The following is a 17745-nucleotide window of genomic DNA, read 5'->3' on the forward strand; positions in this document are numbered from 1 at the left end:
TTGACTTCTGGTAGTCTTTAGAAATTCCTGTTTTGCTGAGGACTATCAACTTTTTTATATATTTAAAAAGATAATATAAATTTTGGGCAAACGTACCTATTTTTGTATACCAAGTAACATCCTGATAGTAAGCCCCCACAACGTTCCCCCCCCCACAAAAAATAGTAAAACATGCTTATATATCAATAAAAGACCAGGTCATGGTTAAAAACTTTTCTCCTACACAGCGCTATTTAATATCATCCGACTTCATTAATTAATAACCTCAGCAATACCCCATACAAGAAGAATACCAGCATTCTCCTTCTCTTGGGAGCAATAAATATTTGATTATGTAGATTGTATGAAACTTTCATACTAAGGTTTTTCTCTGAGGATTCCCTGCGAAACAAAAGAAGTACTCAAGCCTTGATGAAGTCTGGAATATTTATGGCCCATCGTTATTTTATATGGTAGTTGCCTTGCCGACCAAATATTAACTTCGTGCCGAGTTGTGACGAGTGAAATATCCTCTTTGTACGTCGATGTAATATCACGTAGTTTATGTATGTATGTACGAGTATATGTATGTTAGTATCAGTATTTGGTAATGCTTTTTTTTTGGATATAGTATTCTTTAAAATCTTTCAGTGTTAAAGTAAACACACACACATGTGTGTGTGTGTGTGTGTTTGTAGTTTAACACTGAAAGGTTTTAAGAATAGTATATCCTAATATAAAAGTAGATAAAGATATATATATATATATATATATATATATATATATATATATATATATATATATATATATATATATATATATATATATATATATATATATATATATATATATATATATATATAGTACACACACACATATATATATATGTGTATATATCTTTTACCTGCCTGTATTTGCATTGGTAATTTTTTTGCATTGAGGATGCATACTTACTACGATAGATCTCCATATAGGGCCTTGTAGAGGAGTAACCGAACGAGAGAGAAAAAAACAGAACTAAATCTCTTGAACTCCATTTGATCCACGTGCTAAACGCAATAACTATCTTATGTTCTTCAATCACTAAAAGATGATATAATTCAAAATCCCTTGAAAAAAGATCTTACACAATGCTGCTAAAGGACGATGAACGCTTTAGGATGCTTAAGAGAAGACTGATCTGCTACGTAAGAAAATATAAATTCAAAATCCTTGGAAGACTCTTTCATTTTGCTCCCAGACGTTAAACAATTACTTCGAAGTGGCTTGAAGGCGTTATGCATAAACATCCTAATTATCCGTAGCTGGTCTCCTAGAATTGCAAGTGGAAATGCGTGCCAAATGTCAGGGCCATTATTCAAAGGGCCCTTCTCTAGACTCCTGAAATTAGCTTCTAAATTAAGGAACTCTCGAGTCACAGGGAGGTAATTTATGGCATAATTTTAAAGGATCGTTTATCAGCGCAGTATCACTCCGAAACTTAATAATGAAAACGTTCGTTGAATGGAGACTAAGGGAGTTTGTGTTTATGATTACACAGGTTTTTGTTTCTAATTGCATCAGGGAGATTTCGGACCGCTCCTTTCAGCGGAGGTAATGAAAGTCTGCGTGCTTGGAGCTGTCACTGCTTTTGGTAATGGAATTTCTCAATACCGGAAGCTGGAATCGGATATTGCTTGAAGCTCCCATTGCTTATTGTACGAAGTTGATGTGAAGTTGGACGTCCCTTTTAGGAGGAAAACCGATGAATGTTTGGGATAATTTGAAAAGGGGAGAAAGAGGGATTCGATTCCGTCAGGGAATAGGGGATGAGAGTACACACAGATCAAAGGAAGGTAAACAACATTTTTGGTGAAGAACCAAATAGAAATTGAGATAGAAGAGATGAATACCAAGGAAGAAGAAGAAAGAGGAGGAAGCTGTTAATCAAAAAAGGAAAATAATCAACCGGGAGTCTTTGACTTTTGATATGCCCCCAGATCTCTCTCTCTCTCTCTCTCTCTCTCTCTCTCTCTCTCTCTCTCTCTCTCTCTCATATTTTTCGTTTTGATTTTAGCTATGTCTATTTTTCTGGCCTTCCCTGAATATTTTTGTGTCCATTTTCTTTATTTTATTATCGAAATCAATCTAATTATGCAAAGCCATCTTTCACATGTCTTCAAATATCTTCTAACTGGAAAGGATGAAAAAAAGTACGGAAAATATTTAGAAGAAAGTCGGGCCTCATCAAAGGCTGACGATAAGAAAGTATGGCGGTACAGACTTTTCCTCATTTTTTTCACTTCCGAAGCAAGAACACAATCCCCTCTGGACCATCCCATGGGACTGCGATACAATTTGGGATGTTTAAGGAATGCCCACCAACCGAAAAATCCTAGAAACGAAGGGGAACACGAAAGAAAAGAAGAAGAAGAAAAAAAAAAGGTCGGAGGAGTTGAGGGAGAAATCTTTAGCTCCAACCCGGAACAAAAACACCCACGGCCCAGATGGAGAATGTCTATCTTTCGATTTTAGGAGCAAAAGAAAATAAGGAAGAAAAAATCAATCGAAATGTTGGAGAAGAATAAAATACAAAATTATACCTTTTGGTCACATATAATTCTTTATCTTTTGGTTTGCTAGCTAATGGACGTCACCTATTCAAATTTCCTGAAAAGGGATCCTTGTAAAATTTATTGCAAAGTATAAAATATAACTAAAAATTTTCTTTAAAAGAAACAGGCCATGTGAAGCTACAATAAAACTGGTCATAGGAGATGTAAAGATACAACTTCTATTACATAAAGTATATATCGAAAATATAATTATATCGACAAAGTGAAGCCAAATCCACTCATACATACATACATACATACATATATATATATATATATATATATATATATACATATATATATACACATATATGTGTGTGTGTGTGTGTGTGTGTGTGTGTGTGTGTGTGTGTATAAACTGGAAGGGGAATCCTTTTTGACGACTCATCCGAAAGAAAAGAAAATGAAATTCGGATTTATCTGTCCAATGCCTTTGTTTAATTTTGCCTTAAAGCAATTCTGCTCCCTTTTATTCGTGATTCTGTTCGAACCCTTAAAATGAGATATGTGATTCTCTTTTTATTTTAGACCGCATTCAAATAATTGAAAAAAAAAATTCTCCCTCTCTCTCTCATTTTCCCCATTTTTATAGCAAAAACTGCACTTCTGAAACGATTGAGAACTCATTACATAAAAGTGATATATAACTGGAATCATCAATATTACGAGATAAAAACGCAAAGAGGAAGAGTTGTTATGAAAATCTCTCTCTCTCTCTCTCTCTCTCTCTCTCTCTCTCTCTCTCTCTCTCTCTCTCTCTCTCTCTCTCTCTCTCTCATTTCTTTTAATAACGTACCCTTCGACTCATTTTTCTGTCCTGCAAATTACTTATTTCAGTCAGTCCTGAATAGCCCGTGGAGTTTTTACTTTTCAATACCTTCAGATCCATGATTTCATTTCCGTATCATTTTTGTACGGGAAATGTTTAATGTTTCCATTTTACTTGAAATATGTTTTAATTGTAATTGCAAGATATTTCCATTTCTCTTTTACCTTTCTCTGGAAAATGATTCTGCAAGAGGATATTAACAAAAGGGGATTCACTAGCGGGAACAGATATCAATTGTTAAACCAGAGCATTCGGGGACTGCAAACCTCCGTCAAGGCCAAGCAATCAATCCGCAAAACGGTTCCCCCCAACAGTTATATTCCTGTCTCTACCGAAATGTAATCAATTGTTGCCAGTCAAGAACCCCCCTTGAGTAAAGTGTTCAGAAAAATCCACACATAACTTTTTGCGTGATTCTGTCAACAAACAAAAGTAAGGAAAAAGACAAGACTTCCTGGTGGAGGTACGTGTGAATTGTACTGGATTGTGAGATATTATCCGAATGCTTTTTACTTCCACATTAGTGAGAATACGGTTATGTCTTTATACATCCAATGAGCGCGTTAGCAAAGTCACTACAGTTAGGAATAAGTGATACATCAAATAACCTCAAAACCAATGAAATGTTGATTTTTTAGCAAAATACATAGGATGCTTTTTTAGATGTTACATTCCAGCACTTTTATCTGTAGTGCTCATTGTAGTTAATATGGAAGGAATTAAGTGAAGGGCATTTCATGAATAATCTGTATACTCTAAGCATACTACTTTATGGGATTGCAAAGTTCGAGACTTTTCTTTTGCCTTAAACTTACTCATTCAATCGCTCAATATTCTCTTTATTAACAGTGCTAAATGTTTAGTGTTCAAAAACGATGTCTTACATCTCGCCAAAAAGGCTCCCTATTCGAAATTTTGAAGCTCTGGTAAAAACTGAATTACAATGTTTCTGTTAGTCTTGTAATTACAGTGTTTGATGTAGAAGACCAAGTCTTCTAATGAAGAATAGAAAATGTTACGCTATCGAAAAATCTACTATAGCGCAGACAAACGACTATTTTAGATTAACAAGTTAGTAAAATCATAAAATATTACAAGCCTCATGGCCTTTCAACGTTCCACGTGCATAAGAAAATGAAAGGAATTACGGAGAGAAGTTTTATATATATAAATATATATATATATATATATATATATATATATATATATATATATATATATATATATATATATATATATATATATATATATATATAATATACTGACAACTTGACTAAACTTTGTTACAAATGCTCAGCTCAATTCCTGAGGACGACGAGGATACGGATCCAAATGTGAAAGTGAACACAATTTAGTTTTACGTACACACACACACACACACACACACACACACACTACGTTTGTATATGTGTTTGCAAGTGTGTATGCGTTCACTGTACACACACACAACACACACATATATGTATATATATGTATATATATATATATATATATATATATATATATATATATATATATATATATATATATATATATATATATATATATATATATATATATATATATATATATATATGTGTGTGTGTGTGTGTGTGGTATAAGGCAATACACACACACACACACACACACACTCTCTCTCTCTCTCTCTCTCTCTCTCTCTCTCTCTCTCTCTCTCGCGCTTATATGCTCGCGCTCGCGCAGGTAAGTAAGGAACCACACGACGACAGGAAGAATTAAAATACTTCAAATTTTCTCTTTGACATTCTGTGCCTGTCGCGGTATTTCCGGTGGGCGTGGCGAAAAGGCAAAGAAGGGGAGGCCGATGCAGGGGGTCCTAGGGTTGACTTTCGGTGATGCTATTCGTTTCCTTCCTGCTGCTTGGCACTCTCTTCACCACAGTGCCAGCGGCAGCAGGAGGAGCAGGAGCAGGAGCAGCAGCAGGAGGAGCAGCAGCAGCCAGGCCGGCACTGCCTCAGATGTCTCTAAGAGTCTGATGCCTTTTCACGTAAACATTCTGGTGCCCCGGAATTCCACGAACGGGAGGACGAAGAGCTCGGATGTCTCGTCCCCAAGCGACTGTCAGGTAGACATAACACAAATTTTCATCGGCTGTTTCAAGCCTCATTTGCATAAGTTAAGGGTTTAAACGATCGATAAGGGCTGGCTGCCGTGGCTTTAGATCGAGAACGAATTTCTGAAGACGGATTTGGCCAGGGCCCTTTTACAGAAGCCGAAGGGCTTTAACCAAATGGACGAGATTCTCTTGGAAGGGTCGCATAGCGACGGCCGATGGTTTGAAAGAGTTCTAACGAATGTTAATGCTGAGTTAATCATTTGGGTTTGGTGAAATTCTTACGGAGTTAGATGGTAGGTTCACAAAATCCTAGTTACCTGTAAGTAAAATGACTGCTTGTTATTCTCCTCTCTTGAACTGATTTCGTAATTTGGTTTCCCTTCTCATTTTACGTCTAGGCCCTTCCTTCTTCGGTTAATTCCTCCTCCTCCTCCTCCTCTTATTCTTCTTTTTCTTTCCTTCTTCTGAGAGAACTGGAGCTCTCTACAAGGGTTTTGTGGGAGTTGGAAGATCTCGAGATTCTGACTTTTCCGCGCCATTAGGTAGTCCCTCATTCCAAGTCTTGGTCTCTCTAACCGAATTTTCCGGCCAATTTTTACACTGGGGAAATTAGTAGGCGACTATTTTGCTCGACAGAGAGAGAGAGAGAGAGAGAGAGAGAGAGAGAGAGAGAGAGAGAGAGAGAGAGAGAGAGAGAGACAGCAACTCTACCGAAAGTGCATACATACAAGCTTACATACAACCACTCACCCAGACACACAAACAAACACACACACACACACACACACACACACACACACACACACATATATATATATATATATATATATATATATATATATATATATATATATATATATATATATACATATACACATATATAGCAAATATGATATAGCGGCAGCAATCTCAAGCGGCAAAGAAATCAAGGAAACTTTCTTGCAGACGGTTATGGAAAGATTTATAGCATCACCTACGGAGCCAAGGATCAGCAGAGAAGCATTACAGCAATTCTCTTCATGAGAATCGCGATAGGATCAGAATCTTTAGAATCCGGAAAATTTCTCGCATTTTTGTAGTAAGAGACGTCCAGTGACCCTTGGCAAATGCCTCTGATAGATACCTAAATATTCCTCGCCTTTGTAGGGTTTTTTATGATGTTTACAAGCGTTGTTTACGTTGCAATAGCTGTCTCTTTTAACACCAGATTGTACGGAATTTATGTCTGTCGTTCAAGTTGATTACTGAGGAGAATATCAGTATTTTGCTGAATTTAATGAGACACTTATTTTTAGTGTATGTTATGCCTAATTCTTTCACTCCGTTAAGTCGAAAGAGTAAAGTTATTTTCATTGTACTTCTACTGACAACAAACCCGTGTTTTAGTCTTTCCGAAAGAAAATCAGCTTACTTATCTTGTGAAAATTAAGCTATTCATTTCCTTCCCCTTACCTACCAAACCTAGAACATCGCGCCATGTAAAAGAACTAAGTCATAAAGCCATCTGCGCCGCCTAAAAAGAGTGCCTTTTTTTCTTCTTTAAAAAAGTAACGCACCGCCTTCAACACCTGAAACAACAGAGCTAATTATCCGTCTCTCCCCTGAAAGAATAAAGTCATCTCCTCTCCACGTTACTGAAAAAGCAAGCAACGTGCAAGCTTCACGAGATAATGTACGCCATGAAACCAAGATCTCAGAAGAGCTCTTTGTAACTCGAAAGAATGTGCCGGATTTTTTTTTTTTTTTTTTTTGAGAGATCAGAGCTGGTTCCTGCTTGCTTCCTGCTTTTGTTGTGTTGCTTTTGACTAAAGCATACGTGGTGATTATTAAGCGAAAGGGAAGGATAAGTCTACAAAATACATCCAAACTGTTAATCATTTATAAATTTCAAAGAAATTCTTTCGCGAATTACGATTATAATTTCCTATACATTCACAGTAAAATAAAGCATGAAACTGACTGATGATTAAATAGCTTAATTTTGCCTGAATCCATACATAATTAAGATGAGAACACCCATGTCACAGTTCCTACCAGCAAACTTCAGCAAAGTCAAAGAAATGAATGACATAAAGTCAAACAACAAAAAGATAAAAACTTACAGTTGAGCTTGTCAAAAACTGCTTCAAGAAGCCATCATCCTGAAATTGTATGTTGTCTTGCCTGACTGACATTATGCCGCAAACCGCAGGGCAAAACATGAGACTGTAGTAACTCAACTTTCACTTCCCCACAGTACAGACTTCCTCCGCTTTTCACAAATTGTTTTTCTTACACCGGACGACTTCAAGGAGAGATTTCATGCTCGAGGAAGAGAAGACGGATTTTCTTTCAGACGATCGCCTGATCAAATGACGTTTTCCTTTTGAGGATGGACAGTGAAAGTTCAAGCAACCTCTTTTGTGGATGTGTAGCAGATGATATTCGGAAAGAACAGTGTTAGTTTCTCTCTCTCTCTCTCTCTCTCTCTCTCTCTCTCTCTCTCTCTCTCTCCAAGTGCTGACTCCTAGATATGAAGTTGATTTCGAGCTTGAATACTAAGAAAATCCGCCAATGAATGTTAAAGGAATGATAAATCAGTTCAAGAATAAATAATGATCCAGCTTTTTATTTTAACTTAAACAACGGATAATGAAGAAGGTCAAAGACCGAATGAGCACGCGCAAGCAACCCCCCCCCACACCACACACACACACATATACATCCGTTGTTTAAGTTGAAATAAAAGATGGGATCATTGTTTATTCTTGAACTGATTTATCATTCATTTAACAATCTCTAGCGGACTTTCTCAGTATTCAAGTTCGAAAGCAAGTTCATTTGGAGAGAGAGAGAGAGAGATAAAATATATATATATATACATATATATAATATATATATATTTATGTGCGTACATATATATACACACAAACACATACATATATACATACATATATATGTGTGTGTATATACATACATACATACATACATACATACATATATATATATATATATATATATATATATATATATATATATATATATATATATATATATATATATATATATATATATATATAAATAGACGTCTCTGCCATGACCAATATCACGACAGACTTCAGTCCATGATCCTACAAACTGCCCAGTGAAGGTACGAATGCGACAGAATCAAAGGCCTGGTTCCTAATCTCTCGTCCTATCCAATAAATCCATAAGAGTCCCATTCCATCCCATCCCCTGAAACTAGTGGAATCCTATGGCCTTCAATTTCAACGTAATCCTTTAGCTACTCGATACAGCACTTCGGCACGAATCCCTCTCACCATATCCTTTTGCGCTCGCAACTTCAAATCGATAGCGATGTCTATCGCAGAGTGTGTCGACCGCCATAAGTCGACGAATGCGGAACTTCAAAAGAAATCTCTTTTTATACTATGACGTGAAAAAGCTAGGCTAGTTTCCAGTGAGAACTCAGGGGCAATCCTTTATTTTAGTCGGAACATTACAACAAACCAAAATATACTGATTCTTTTTCGAAAATATGGTCCTATGGAAATGTTCAATTTATAGGGGGATGTAATTCCACAGTCATTCCCCTCGAGACGAAATGAAACTGATGAACCAAATAATCACCAAACCAGAGTCTCCACCCACCTCCCCCTCGCTTTGTGTGTGTGTGTATGTGAGAGAGAGAGAGAGAGAGAGAGAGAGAGAGAGAGAGAGAGAGAGGTTGTACTATTTCCCCCTTTTCCAATGATTTGTTACCCAATAAGAATCTCTGTCGTGACAACAAATGAGGAGTGAAAACAAGTTCACAAAACTTTGCGACATAACAGATGGCTTACGTCATTTATTTGTTATAGAGTAAGATATCTCGCTGACAAATCCCATCTCGTATCCCACGCTTTTTGCGCTTCTTTTCAATTTTCTTATTCTATCCTGCTAGGTCTGACTATGGGGGCATTTCCATTAGGCATAACCAACCTCTCTCTCTCTCTCTCTCTCTCTCTCTCTCTCTCTCTCTCTCTCTCTCTCTCTCTCTCTCTCTGGAGAATTATTCTCTGGCAACATCGCGTAGAGATGAACCTATCGTATTGCTGTTAAACTTTATAGTGAATAACATGGAATGTCGGAAAAGAACAGAGACCGTAAAAATCCCAATCATTGCTGTTATCATCTAATCTCTTTTGTAGTCTTCCACAATTGTAATACTTAATATAACTAAAAAGCATTTAGCATAAAAGTGCCCTCACTCCGTCTTAGATATCTAAAGTATATAAAGCATACATACAGAATTTCTTTTGAGACAAAAAAAAAAAATTAATTCATTCTTTCCTAAGCCACACACGGATTCTATTTTTAATTCAGCTTTTCCTTTCCTTTCTTCAGCAGGGAGAAGTGCCCATTGCAGATAACTGTCTGGCGCAATGTTCTCTTGCTCCACATAACCAGAGGAAAAATCCTCGTTTATGTCTAGACTCACAAATTGATTTGAAGCTGTTTCCAAAGACTAGACTTTCTTTGGCTCTGGTCTGTTCTTGGTAATGCGATTACTTTTAAGATTTTTTTTTTATAAAATTGGTATTGTCGGTCCTATGTCACCGGTGCAAGAATTTAAATTACTGTACATATTTAAAGTATTTATATTATCATTATCAGTATTATCCAAAGGCAGCAGGCTACAACTTAATCCTACAACTCGCTAATAGGAAACTACTCAGAACATTCTGTCTTCCCCCTGCTAAGATACATTGGAGGTAATGGAGAAGAAATCCATTAGGAAACGCTTTCTCTCTCTAATCTATGGTCTCGTAACTAGGCTCATAGGCGTCTAGCTCAGAATTTGACGGCCCGTGTTCGACTCTTAAACGGGACAGAGGGACGAATGGGAGCGTTCCATAAAAAAATAAAAATAATAAAATAAAATAAAATTCCATAAAAAAAATAAAAATAATAAAATAAAATAAAATTTAAAAATCCAGAGAGCCTCTGTTCACCTAAGCAGTGAATTACGTACATATTTTGTCAGTCAACTGTTATGGGTCGCAGTCAGTGTGGAGAAAAGAGGGAAGAGGAGAAAAACCAGACGTGAGCGTTCACTGCCATGCCAAAATGTATACCAGCAGAACGGAAGGGACTTGATTCAATCCTCAAAACCATTTACGAGATATTCATGAGATTCTGAATTTGCTATTCACATATCTGTTTATATACTCATGCTCTCTCTCTCTCTCTCTCTCTCTCTCTCTCTCTCTCTCTCTCTCTCTCTCTCTCTTCCCACTGGAAATCAGATTCCCACTAAACCCACAGATTAATCTGGTAGATGGCTCGAGGATGATATTGGTCGAAGAAGGTAGGAGCTTCACTTCATAAACAGGAGTTGCTACGTTATCCCGATTCGCCTGTAGAGCAGCCACTTACATCTCAGCTAATTAAATGCTCTTGTCTTGGGAAATCACCGGTATGGCACTGCTCTTGCCATCTGCTTAATTACTAACAGTCATTTCTTGAAGGAGAGAGAGAGAGAGAGAGAGAGAGAGAGAGAGAGAGAGAGAGAGAGAGAGAGAGAGAGAGAGAGAGAGAGAGAGGACTGGCATGTGAACTCCAGATTTTTCACTTAGATCTTCATATTTTGCTAATCGTGCTGTTGACTCTACAATTAGTGTATACAGCATAAAACCCGGAACGCCACTTTTTTTAAACATTGTTTCATTTATTTAACTATATTTTTTGAGCTTTGAGCTGATAACTTTTATCTTTTCCAAATTGCCCATGAAAGCTAGCCTATTAGTTGGCGGTATTGCTCATTTAACCTTATGTTGATGATATCTTGGTCAGGAAAGCATTCTTTTTCATAGTTCGGTACTAATTCATGTTTTTATTTATTCATTTAATTTTGAGACTGAAACATACATCACTTTGTCTGATACCAACAATTTTCTACTTTAACTAATTATATAGATGATGAACTAGCAATTTCGTTTTCCATGTTTTTTTACCTAATATATGTCTCCTCTTTCATTTCCTTTAGAGGAAAATTCCAGAAGTTGTGTCTGATATCAGCACTTGCGTTTCAGGATTTATGTCGTATACAATAATCACAGAGAGCCAGTACAACGTTTAGCAAAATATGATTTTTCCTACCATTCTCGTCTTGTGAACAAACCGACAACAGAAAAGGCTATCAAAGTAATTTGTTTCTATTCTAAGGCTATGGAACGATACCTAGAGAAAATAATTAAACACGGATTTCCATAATGAAGTAATTTTGACTTACTTAGAATAAAAGTTTCTTTACCCGAAGCACAAAAAGTAAAAATATCTGCCAAATCGATCGGTATAGGCCTAGCGTTTGTTGGGCTGAGATTCTTTTACTTGTTGCTACCATTCTTATTGGCTATTTTTTTTCCTTCGGATGATTAATAAATATCTGCCAAATCGATCGGTATAGGCCTAGCGTTTGTTGGGCTGAGATTCTTTTACTTGTTGCTACCATTCTTATTGGCTATTTTTTTTCCTTTGGATGATTAAACTGTACCGCAGAGAAGTAACTTTTAAACATTCGACACCATGTTGTACTTAGAATACGGTTTAAATAATACTGCATTTGACCAAATGAATAGTTTGAGGGCATAGGTCTAGTTTAGATTACCAAACTTCATTTTCTTGCTATTGCTAATCCATGAGCATGCTGTCTGATGAAAACAAATTAAACCAGGATTTGTTACACAAATAAAAATACAATTATTCATACTCTGAATCGAATAACAGAATACTGTAATAGCATGATAGGCCTACGGTTTGTTGACTCTCACCAAGTGTGATGTTTGAAATCTCGTCGAGAAACCAAATTTGATAAAATGAATTTTGTTAACCAACTCTAACGCTGCCTTTAAATGACTAATACTGAAAAACTGACGCCACAGACAGTATCCTACAGGCCTACCCACTGCAAAGAATTCTTAAAAGCTGACAAAATACAACAGGTTTCCTTATGCACCGCAGTAACATGTTTAAACGACAAGACTTGTTGAAACAACCAATAACCTCTGGGCCTATAAGCCAGCTGCTGTCTACTAAACATTTTTAATACCACGCAAGATCTTTTTTTACTTTATCTCATGATGCGTATATAAAATTAATAACGTTCTGACTTCAAAACTGAAATCGCCACTACACATACATGCCACCACAATATGCTGAAAATATAAGACATGCTAACGTATAAAGCGTATCAACTGTAACGAGACATTTACCCGCCTAGCACAAAATCGTGGTTAAACAAAATCCACACTGCTTTGCATACTGACCGATAAAAAATCACAGGATACACACTAAGCACCATTCAATATCCGTGGTTCCCGGGCTCTGTGGCAGTGCCGCAGCAAGCAGCGCCGTCCTGGTGACAATAAACCAAACTACGTAGTACTAGTGTACAGAGATACCATCTTCAGTTATTACTATCCGTCTACGATAATAACACTGTTTTATGGATTACAGCCGAAAATTTGAAAATGTTTCTTTATTTCGTTGTGATATTCCGTAGCTTGGTATAGAGCGTATTGTCTGTTTTTGACGAAACTCTTCTACTAAATACGTTTTGTTAGCTTCAGTTCCATTGAAATCATTGTCCAGATCTGTTGGTGTTGGGCGAACGCTATATTATTAAAGTTCAATCTCCATGACCATTTACACTTTGGTATTCTTTACCTTGAGAACACTTCAGTTCTTTAGTATGTAAAAAATGTAAATTCAGTTATCACTCGATGAGGTTTCCCATACAAGCTATCAAGCTTTTCTTGAGCATGCGTGGTTTTGGGATATTAGAGTCATCTAGTCCACGAAAGATGAAATCAGAACCACTCCTTCCGGTGTTATTTGATTCTTTAGTCATTCATATAAGTGTTACAATATCGTAAAAAATATATTGTCGCCTGTTAATACCTTGAGAGTTTCTTGGTGTAATCCTTGATTTCCTCTTTTTTTTTTTTAGCACAGTAAGTATAAAGCTTTATCTAAATGTGTAACGTATAAAACTGCTGTATAAGGATTAGGAGCCATTAGTGGTGTTGGCTCCCTTTGTATCTACGTTCAGCTTGATCAATCAGCCAATTTCGTCACTGATTTGCTTATAGGCCTGTTTGTCAACTTTTTATAATCAGTTATTTATATATTTTTTCCGTAAACCTTCGGTTTACTGTATTATCATTATTATTGTTCCTTGCTTTAGTGAAACCCTGGGGTTACTAATGGATAGCTAAACCCCCAAAATGCATCTGGCTTTGAGCCCCTCTTACCACATCCCTAATGCATATGCTATAAACGGAGAGGTCTTGGTTCTGGTTTAGTGAAGTATGTTAGACTAAATGCTTTTGCAAATGTGGTTCTCTCTCTCTCTCTCTCTCTCTCTCTCTCTCTCTCTCTCTCTCTCTCTCTCTCTCTCTCCAAAGGCCAGGGCTGAACCATTCATATGGTGTTCTCTTTTATGCTCAATCAAATTACTGGCCTTTTAGATACCAATATACACAAACACGAAAAAATATTTATATATATATATATATATATATATATAAATATATATATATATATGCATATATAATATATATATGTACATATAGATATATATAATATAAATAAATATATATATATATATATATATATATATATATATATATATACATATATATATACATACATATATATATATATATATATATATATATATATATATATATATATATAGAGAGAGAGAGAGAGAGAGAGAGAGAGAGAGAGAGAGAGAGAGAGAGAGAGAGAGAGAGAGAGAGCTGCCTATCTATTTATCTAAATCCGAATTTCTATCTATCAGTCTACCTTTACATAAATTCCACCGCTATTTTCGTCAGGGAATACCGTTAGACTTCCATACTGATTCCTCATTATCCCTTCCTTCACGTAGTTTGTCGAAACGAGTTTACCACGAGAAGCATAAAACCCCAGAGTCTCAGAATAACCCCTGAGTAAGGAAACCACCCACCAAGAAGCTAATTAATGCGTTCCCCAACACAAGAACACGGAAGGAAAAAAAGATTATTAGGTGGGCGATCAAATAACGACCGATGCCATGAATCAGGGGTAAATGGGGCTTCATCTCTCTCTCTCTCTCTCTCTCTCTCTCTCTCTCTCTCTCTCTCTCTCTCTCTTCTTTTTTCTTCTTCTTCTTCTTCTTATTTATAGCCTGTATATTTTTTTTAATATAACATATATTATATATATATATATATATATATATATATATATATATATATATATATATATATATATACATATATATATATTTCATACATATATACATATATATATACATTTTATATATACATATACATAAAAACACATACATATATATGTGCATGTGTATATATATATATATATGAGTGTGTGCGCGCGCGCGCGAGTGTTTGCGTCTCTTTCTGTGTAAAGCTACGTCTTCTAATACAGTATGAAAAACATTGAAAATATCAAAATATTAAAATTTACGATGGTTCAGGGAATATTTCCATTTTCTACCAGCAAGATTTTCCAATAGGTGGCGTGTAAGGTTGGAAGCTCTCTCTCTCTCTCTCTCTCTCTCTCTCTCTTTTCCTTTTTGGTTTTCGGTGTTAACGAGGAGGTGCATGAGATGAGATGGCTGGCCGCTCCTTTTGCAGGCGTGTTTACGTGAGAAAGTCAACATGCTCATAAAGAAGAAGGCGTTCTCCCACCTCGATAATGTAATTAAGGTCTGAAGCCGGAGAGTAAATAATTTTGAACAACTTTCATTTCCTAATTTGTTAGGTGCGTAAGCAGGTGGAATTTTGCAGAGGGGAAAATTTTCAATTCCAGGGAAAATAACGGAGATGTTTGTTGCGAGTTCATGAAAGTATATGCAGTCATTAGTGCAATGTGCTACAGTTTCTTATTTTATATTTGTTAAATGGACAGCCAGGATGATTGCTTTCTTTGGTAATCTAGAAATTATAATTAATGGAAGCTGATGAGATCAGAAATCTAGGAGAACTTATGATATAAGGGTCATTTTGCCCAGATGAAAAAAATATACATTACCTCATGCAGATAGTCGTGCAAATCCACATGCTTTTAATATCCTTACAATGACTGCTAGTTCAACAAAGCAAGAATAACATACACCACACACACACGTACACACACACACACACGCGCGCGCACACACACACACGAAAAAAATACTATGAATGAAGCAGACGGCCAATAACAGCTGAACACTACGTAGTAATATACGATGTTTGCCTTACTATACTGTGCAGTGAGGATTAAGCAACTTGTTTGGACAAATGTATAGAAGCAGCAGCCATTCATAACTCTGGTAATATTAGATTTCCTCGGTGCTTCATTCAGCTGAGATTTATCTATTCATTCGAGAACCATTGCTTTCGAATGGACAGCTGATTGGGAGTGTTGGATTTCAGGACAGCATAAGACCTTCCTGAGAATTAATTGCGAAGAGGAAACGTTCCTTAAGGTCTACGTTGTATCTGGGATAGCGTAGAACATTGTTGATAGTTTTATATATATATATATATATATATATATATGTGTGTGTGTGTGTGTGTGTGTGTGTGTGTATACACATATCTTATATATACTCTACATATATACATACACATATATAAAATATATACTCGTATATGTATATATGTATATATATACATATATTTACACATACATTTGCATATATAAATATATATATATATAAAAATATATATATATAAAATATATATATATATATATATATATATATATATATATATATATATATATATATATATATATATATATATATATATATATATATATATATATATATATATAATATATATAATATCTAACTCTCATGGATAAGGAAAAGCCACGGAACCTACCCGGATATTTATGGAATTTTTCCGGGTTTTACATGAAATATTTTCGCATTAGGGTACTTCACTTTCCTTTATGGATCATTGCGTTCGTGATTTATTATAATTGCGTTATAGTCTTATCTAATGTTCGTTCCCGAATCTTTATTGCGTATGGGTTCGTTTATTTATGTTTTACAGCATATTATTATTACCGGCGTTATTCAGTTCCACTTTCTTGAAAGTTTTCTTTGTATAGGTGATACTGATTTATAAATGTATATATATATATATATATATATATATATATATATATATATATATATATATATATATATATATATATATACATACGTGAACTTAAGAACTTAAGGAACTAACCCCAGTCACGGAAAAAATAATTGGCCTTTGTGTTTGACATCGTTCAAGTTCACGAAAGAGACTGTATAACTTTATGTTTTGTTAGTTTTACCTATATAACTAAAAGAGAAGCAATCAGCCAAAACTACGTTCGATCACATTTGCTAGGCCCGTGGACTGCTAATGTGATGCAGGTCAATAGTTCACCAAGCTGTAAATGCTTGTTAGGGTTAAGCAAAAGGGCGTGAGGCTAGCGACATCATCCCTTATGGCTTGTAGAGAGCCCTTTTCCATCCCCTCTCCAAGAGGTGAAAAAACGAAGGGAAAAAATATGTAATAAACTATCCACTTGACTTAGGTATATGACGTCACGTCGTCTTTTCGCCTGCATTACTGGTGCAGAAACTCACTCACACATCACAGCTCAATTATTTTTCTCCTTCATCTGAATCACCATTTAAAAAGAACAAACAAATCCCCAAGACATGAAAAGTATCCCGAAAAAAAACTACGCTCCCTATAAATCACAAGAAATACAACGCCGTGATTTTTTCCCCTTTCCCCCCTCCCGCCCCCCCTTTTTTTATGGCAGGGCAGGGTAACGAGAGGAACTGCCACTCAATTCTGAGATCTCTTAACCCAACCAGAACTTTATGGTAACGTTAGAACCCGCGACAAACCGAGTGAAACTGATGCCCGTTCAGTCAGTAAAGGGAAAAATCTCATCGAGTCCGTCATTTTTTTACGGGAGACATCGTGGGAAATATCTTGGTGCCCTGCACAAGTTATTCGTGGGGCGTAAAAAAAGTATCTGATTTATCGAGACAGTAGGCGTTCCTCGTATGATTTATATCTTTTAATCAGGTGTCATAATTAGAACCAGAAGCTAATGTTAAGGGATAAGTTATGGTTGATGGGATATATTATTGCTATTCATATTGATTACTACAGCTGACAGTAAAGGGAATGAGATCTACACGGACATTCCTAGTTTTTTTTAGATATATTATTGTTTTTCTTTTTGTAAATGTTTTCAAC

At 35.9% G+C, this 17745-nt stretch overlaps 1 protein-coding gene and 1 long non-coding RNA gene across 4 annotated transcripts in view; one reads left to right on the forward strand and one right to left on the reverse strand.

Moving 5' to 3' along the window:
- LOC136839605 (uncharacterized) overlaps positions 1-17745 on the reverse strand; it is a 512627-nt gene that overhangs the window by 203035 nt on the left and 291847 nt on the right. The gene's annotated exons all lie outside the window — the stretch shown is intronic.
- Positions 1-17745, forward strand: part of LOC136839603 (E3 ubiquitin-protein ligase TRIM9-like) — a 222102-nt gene that overhangs the window by 26210 nt on the left and 178147 nt on the right. The window lies entirely within an intron of this gene.

The sequence above is a fragment of the Macrobrachium rosenbergii genome, chromosome 6 (genome assembly GCF_040412425.1).
Source record: "Macrobrachium rosenbergii isolate ZJJX-2024 chromosome 6, ASM4041242v1, whole genome shotgun sequence".
Taxonomy (NCBI): Eukaryota; Metazoa; Arthropoda; class Malacostraca; order Decapoda; family Palaemonidae; genus Macrobrachium; species Macrobrachium rosenbergii.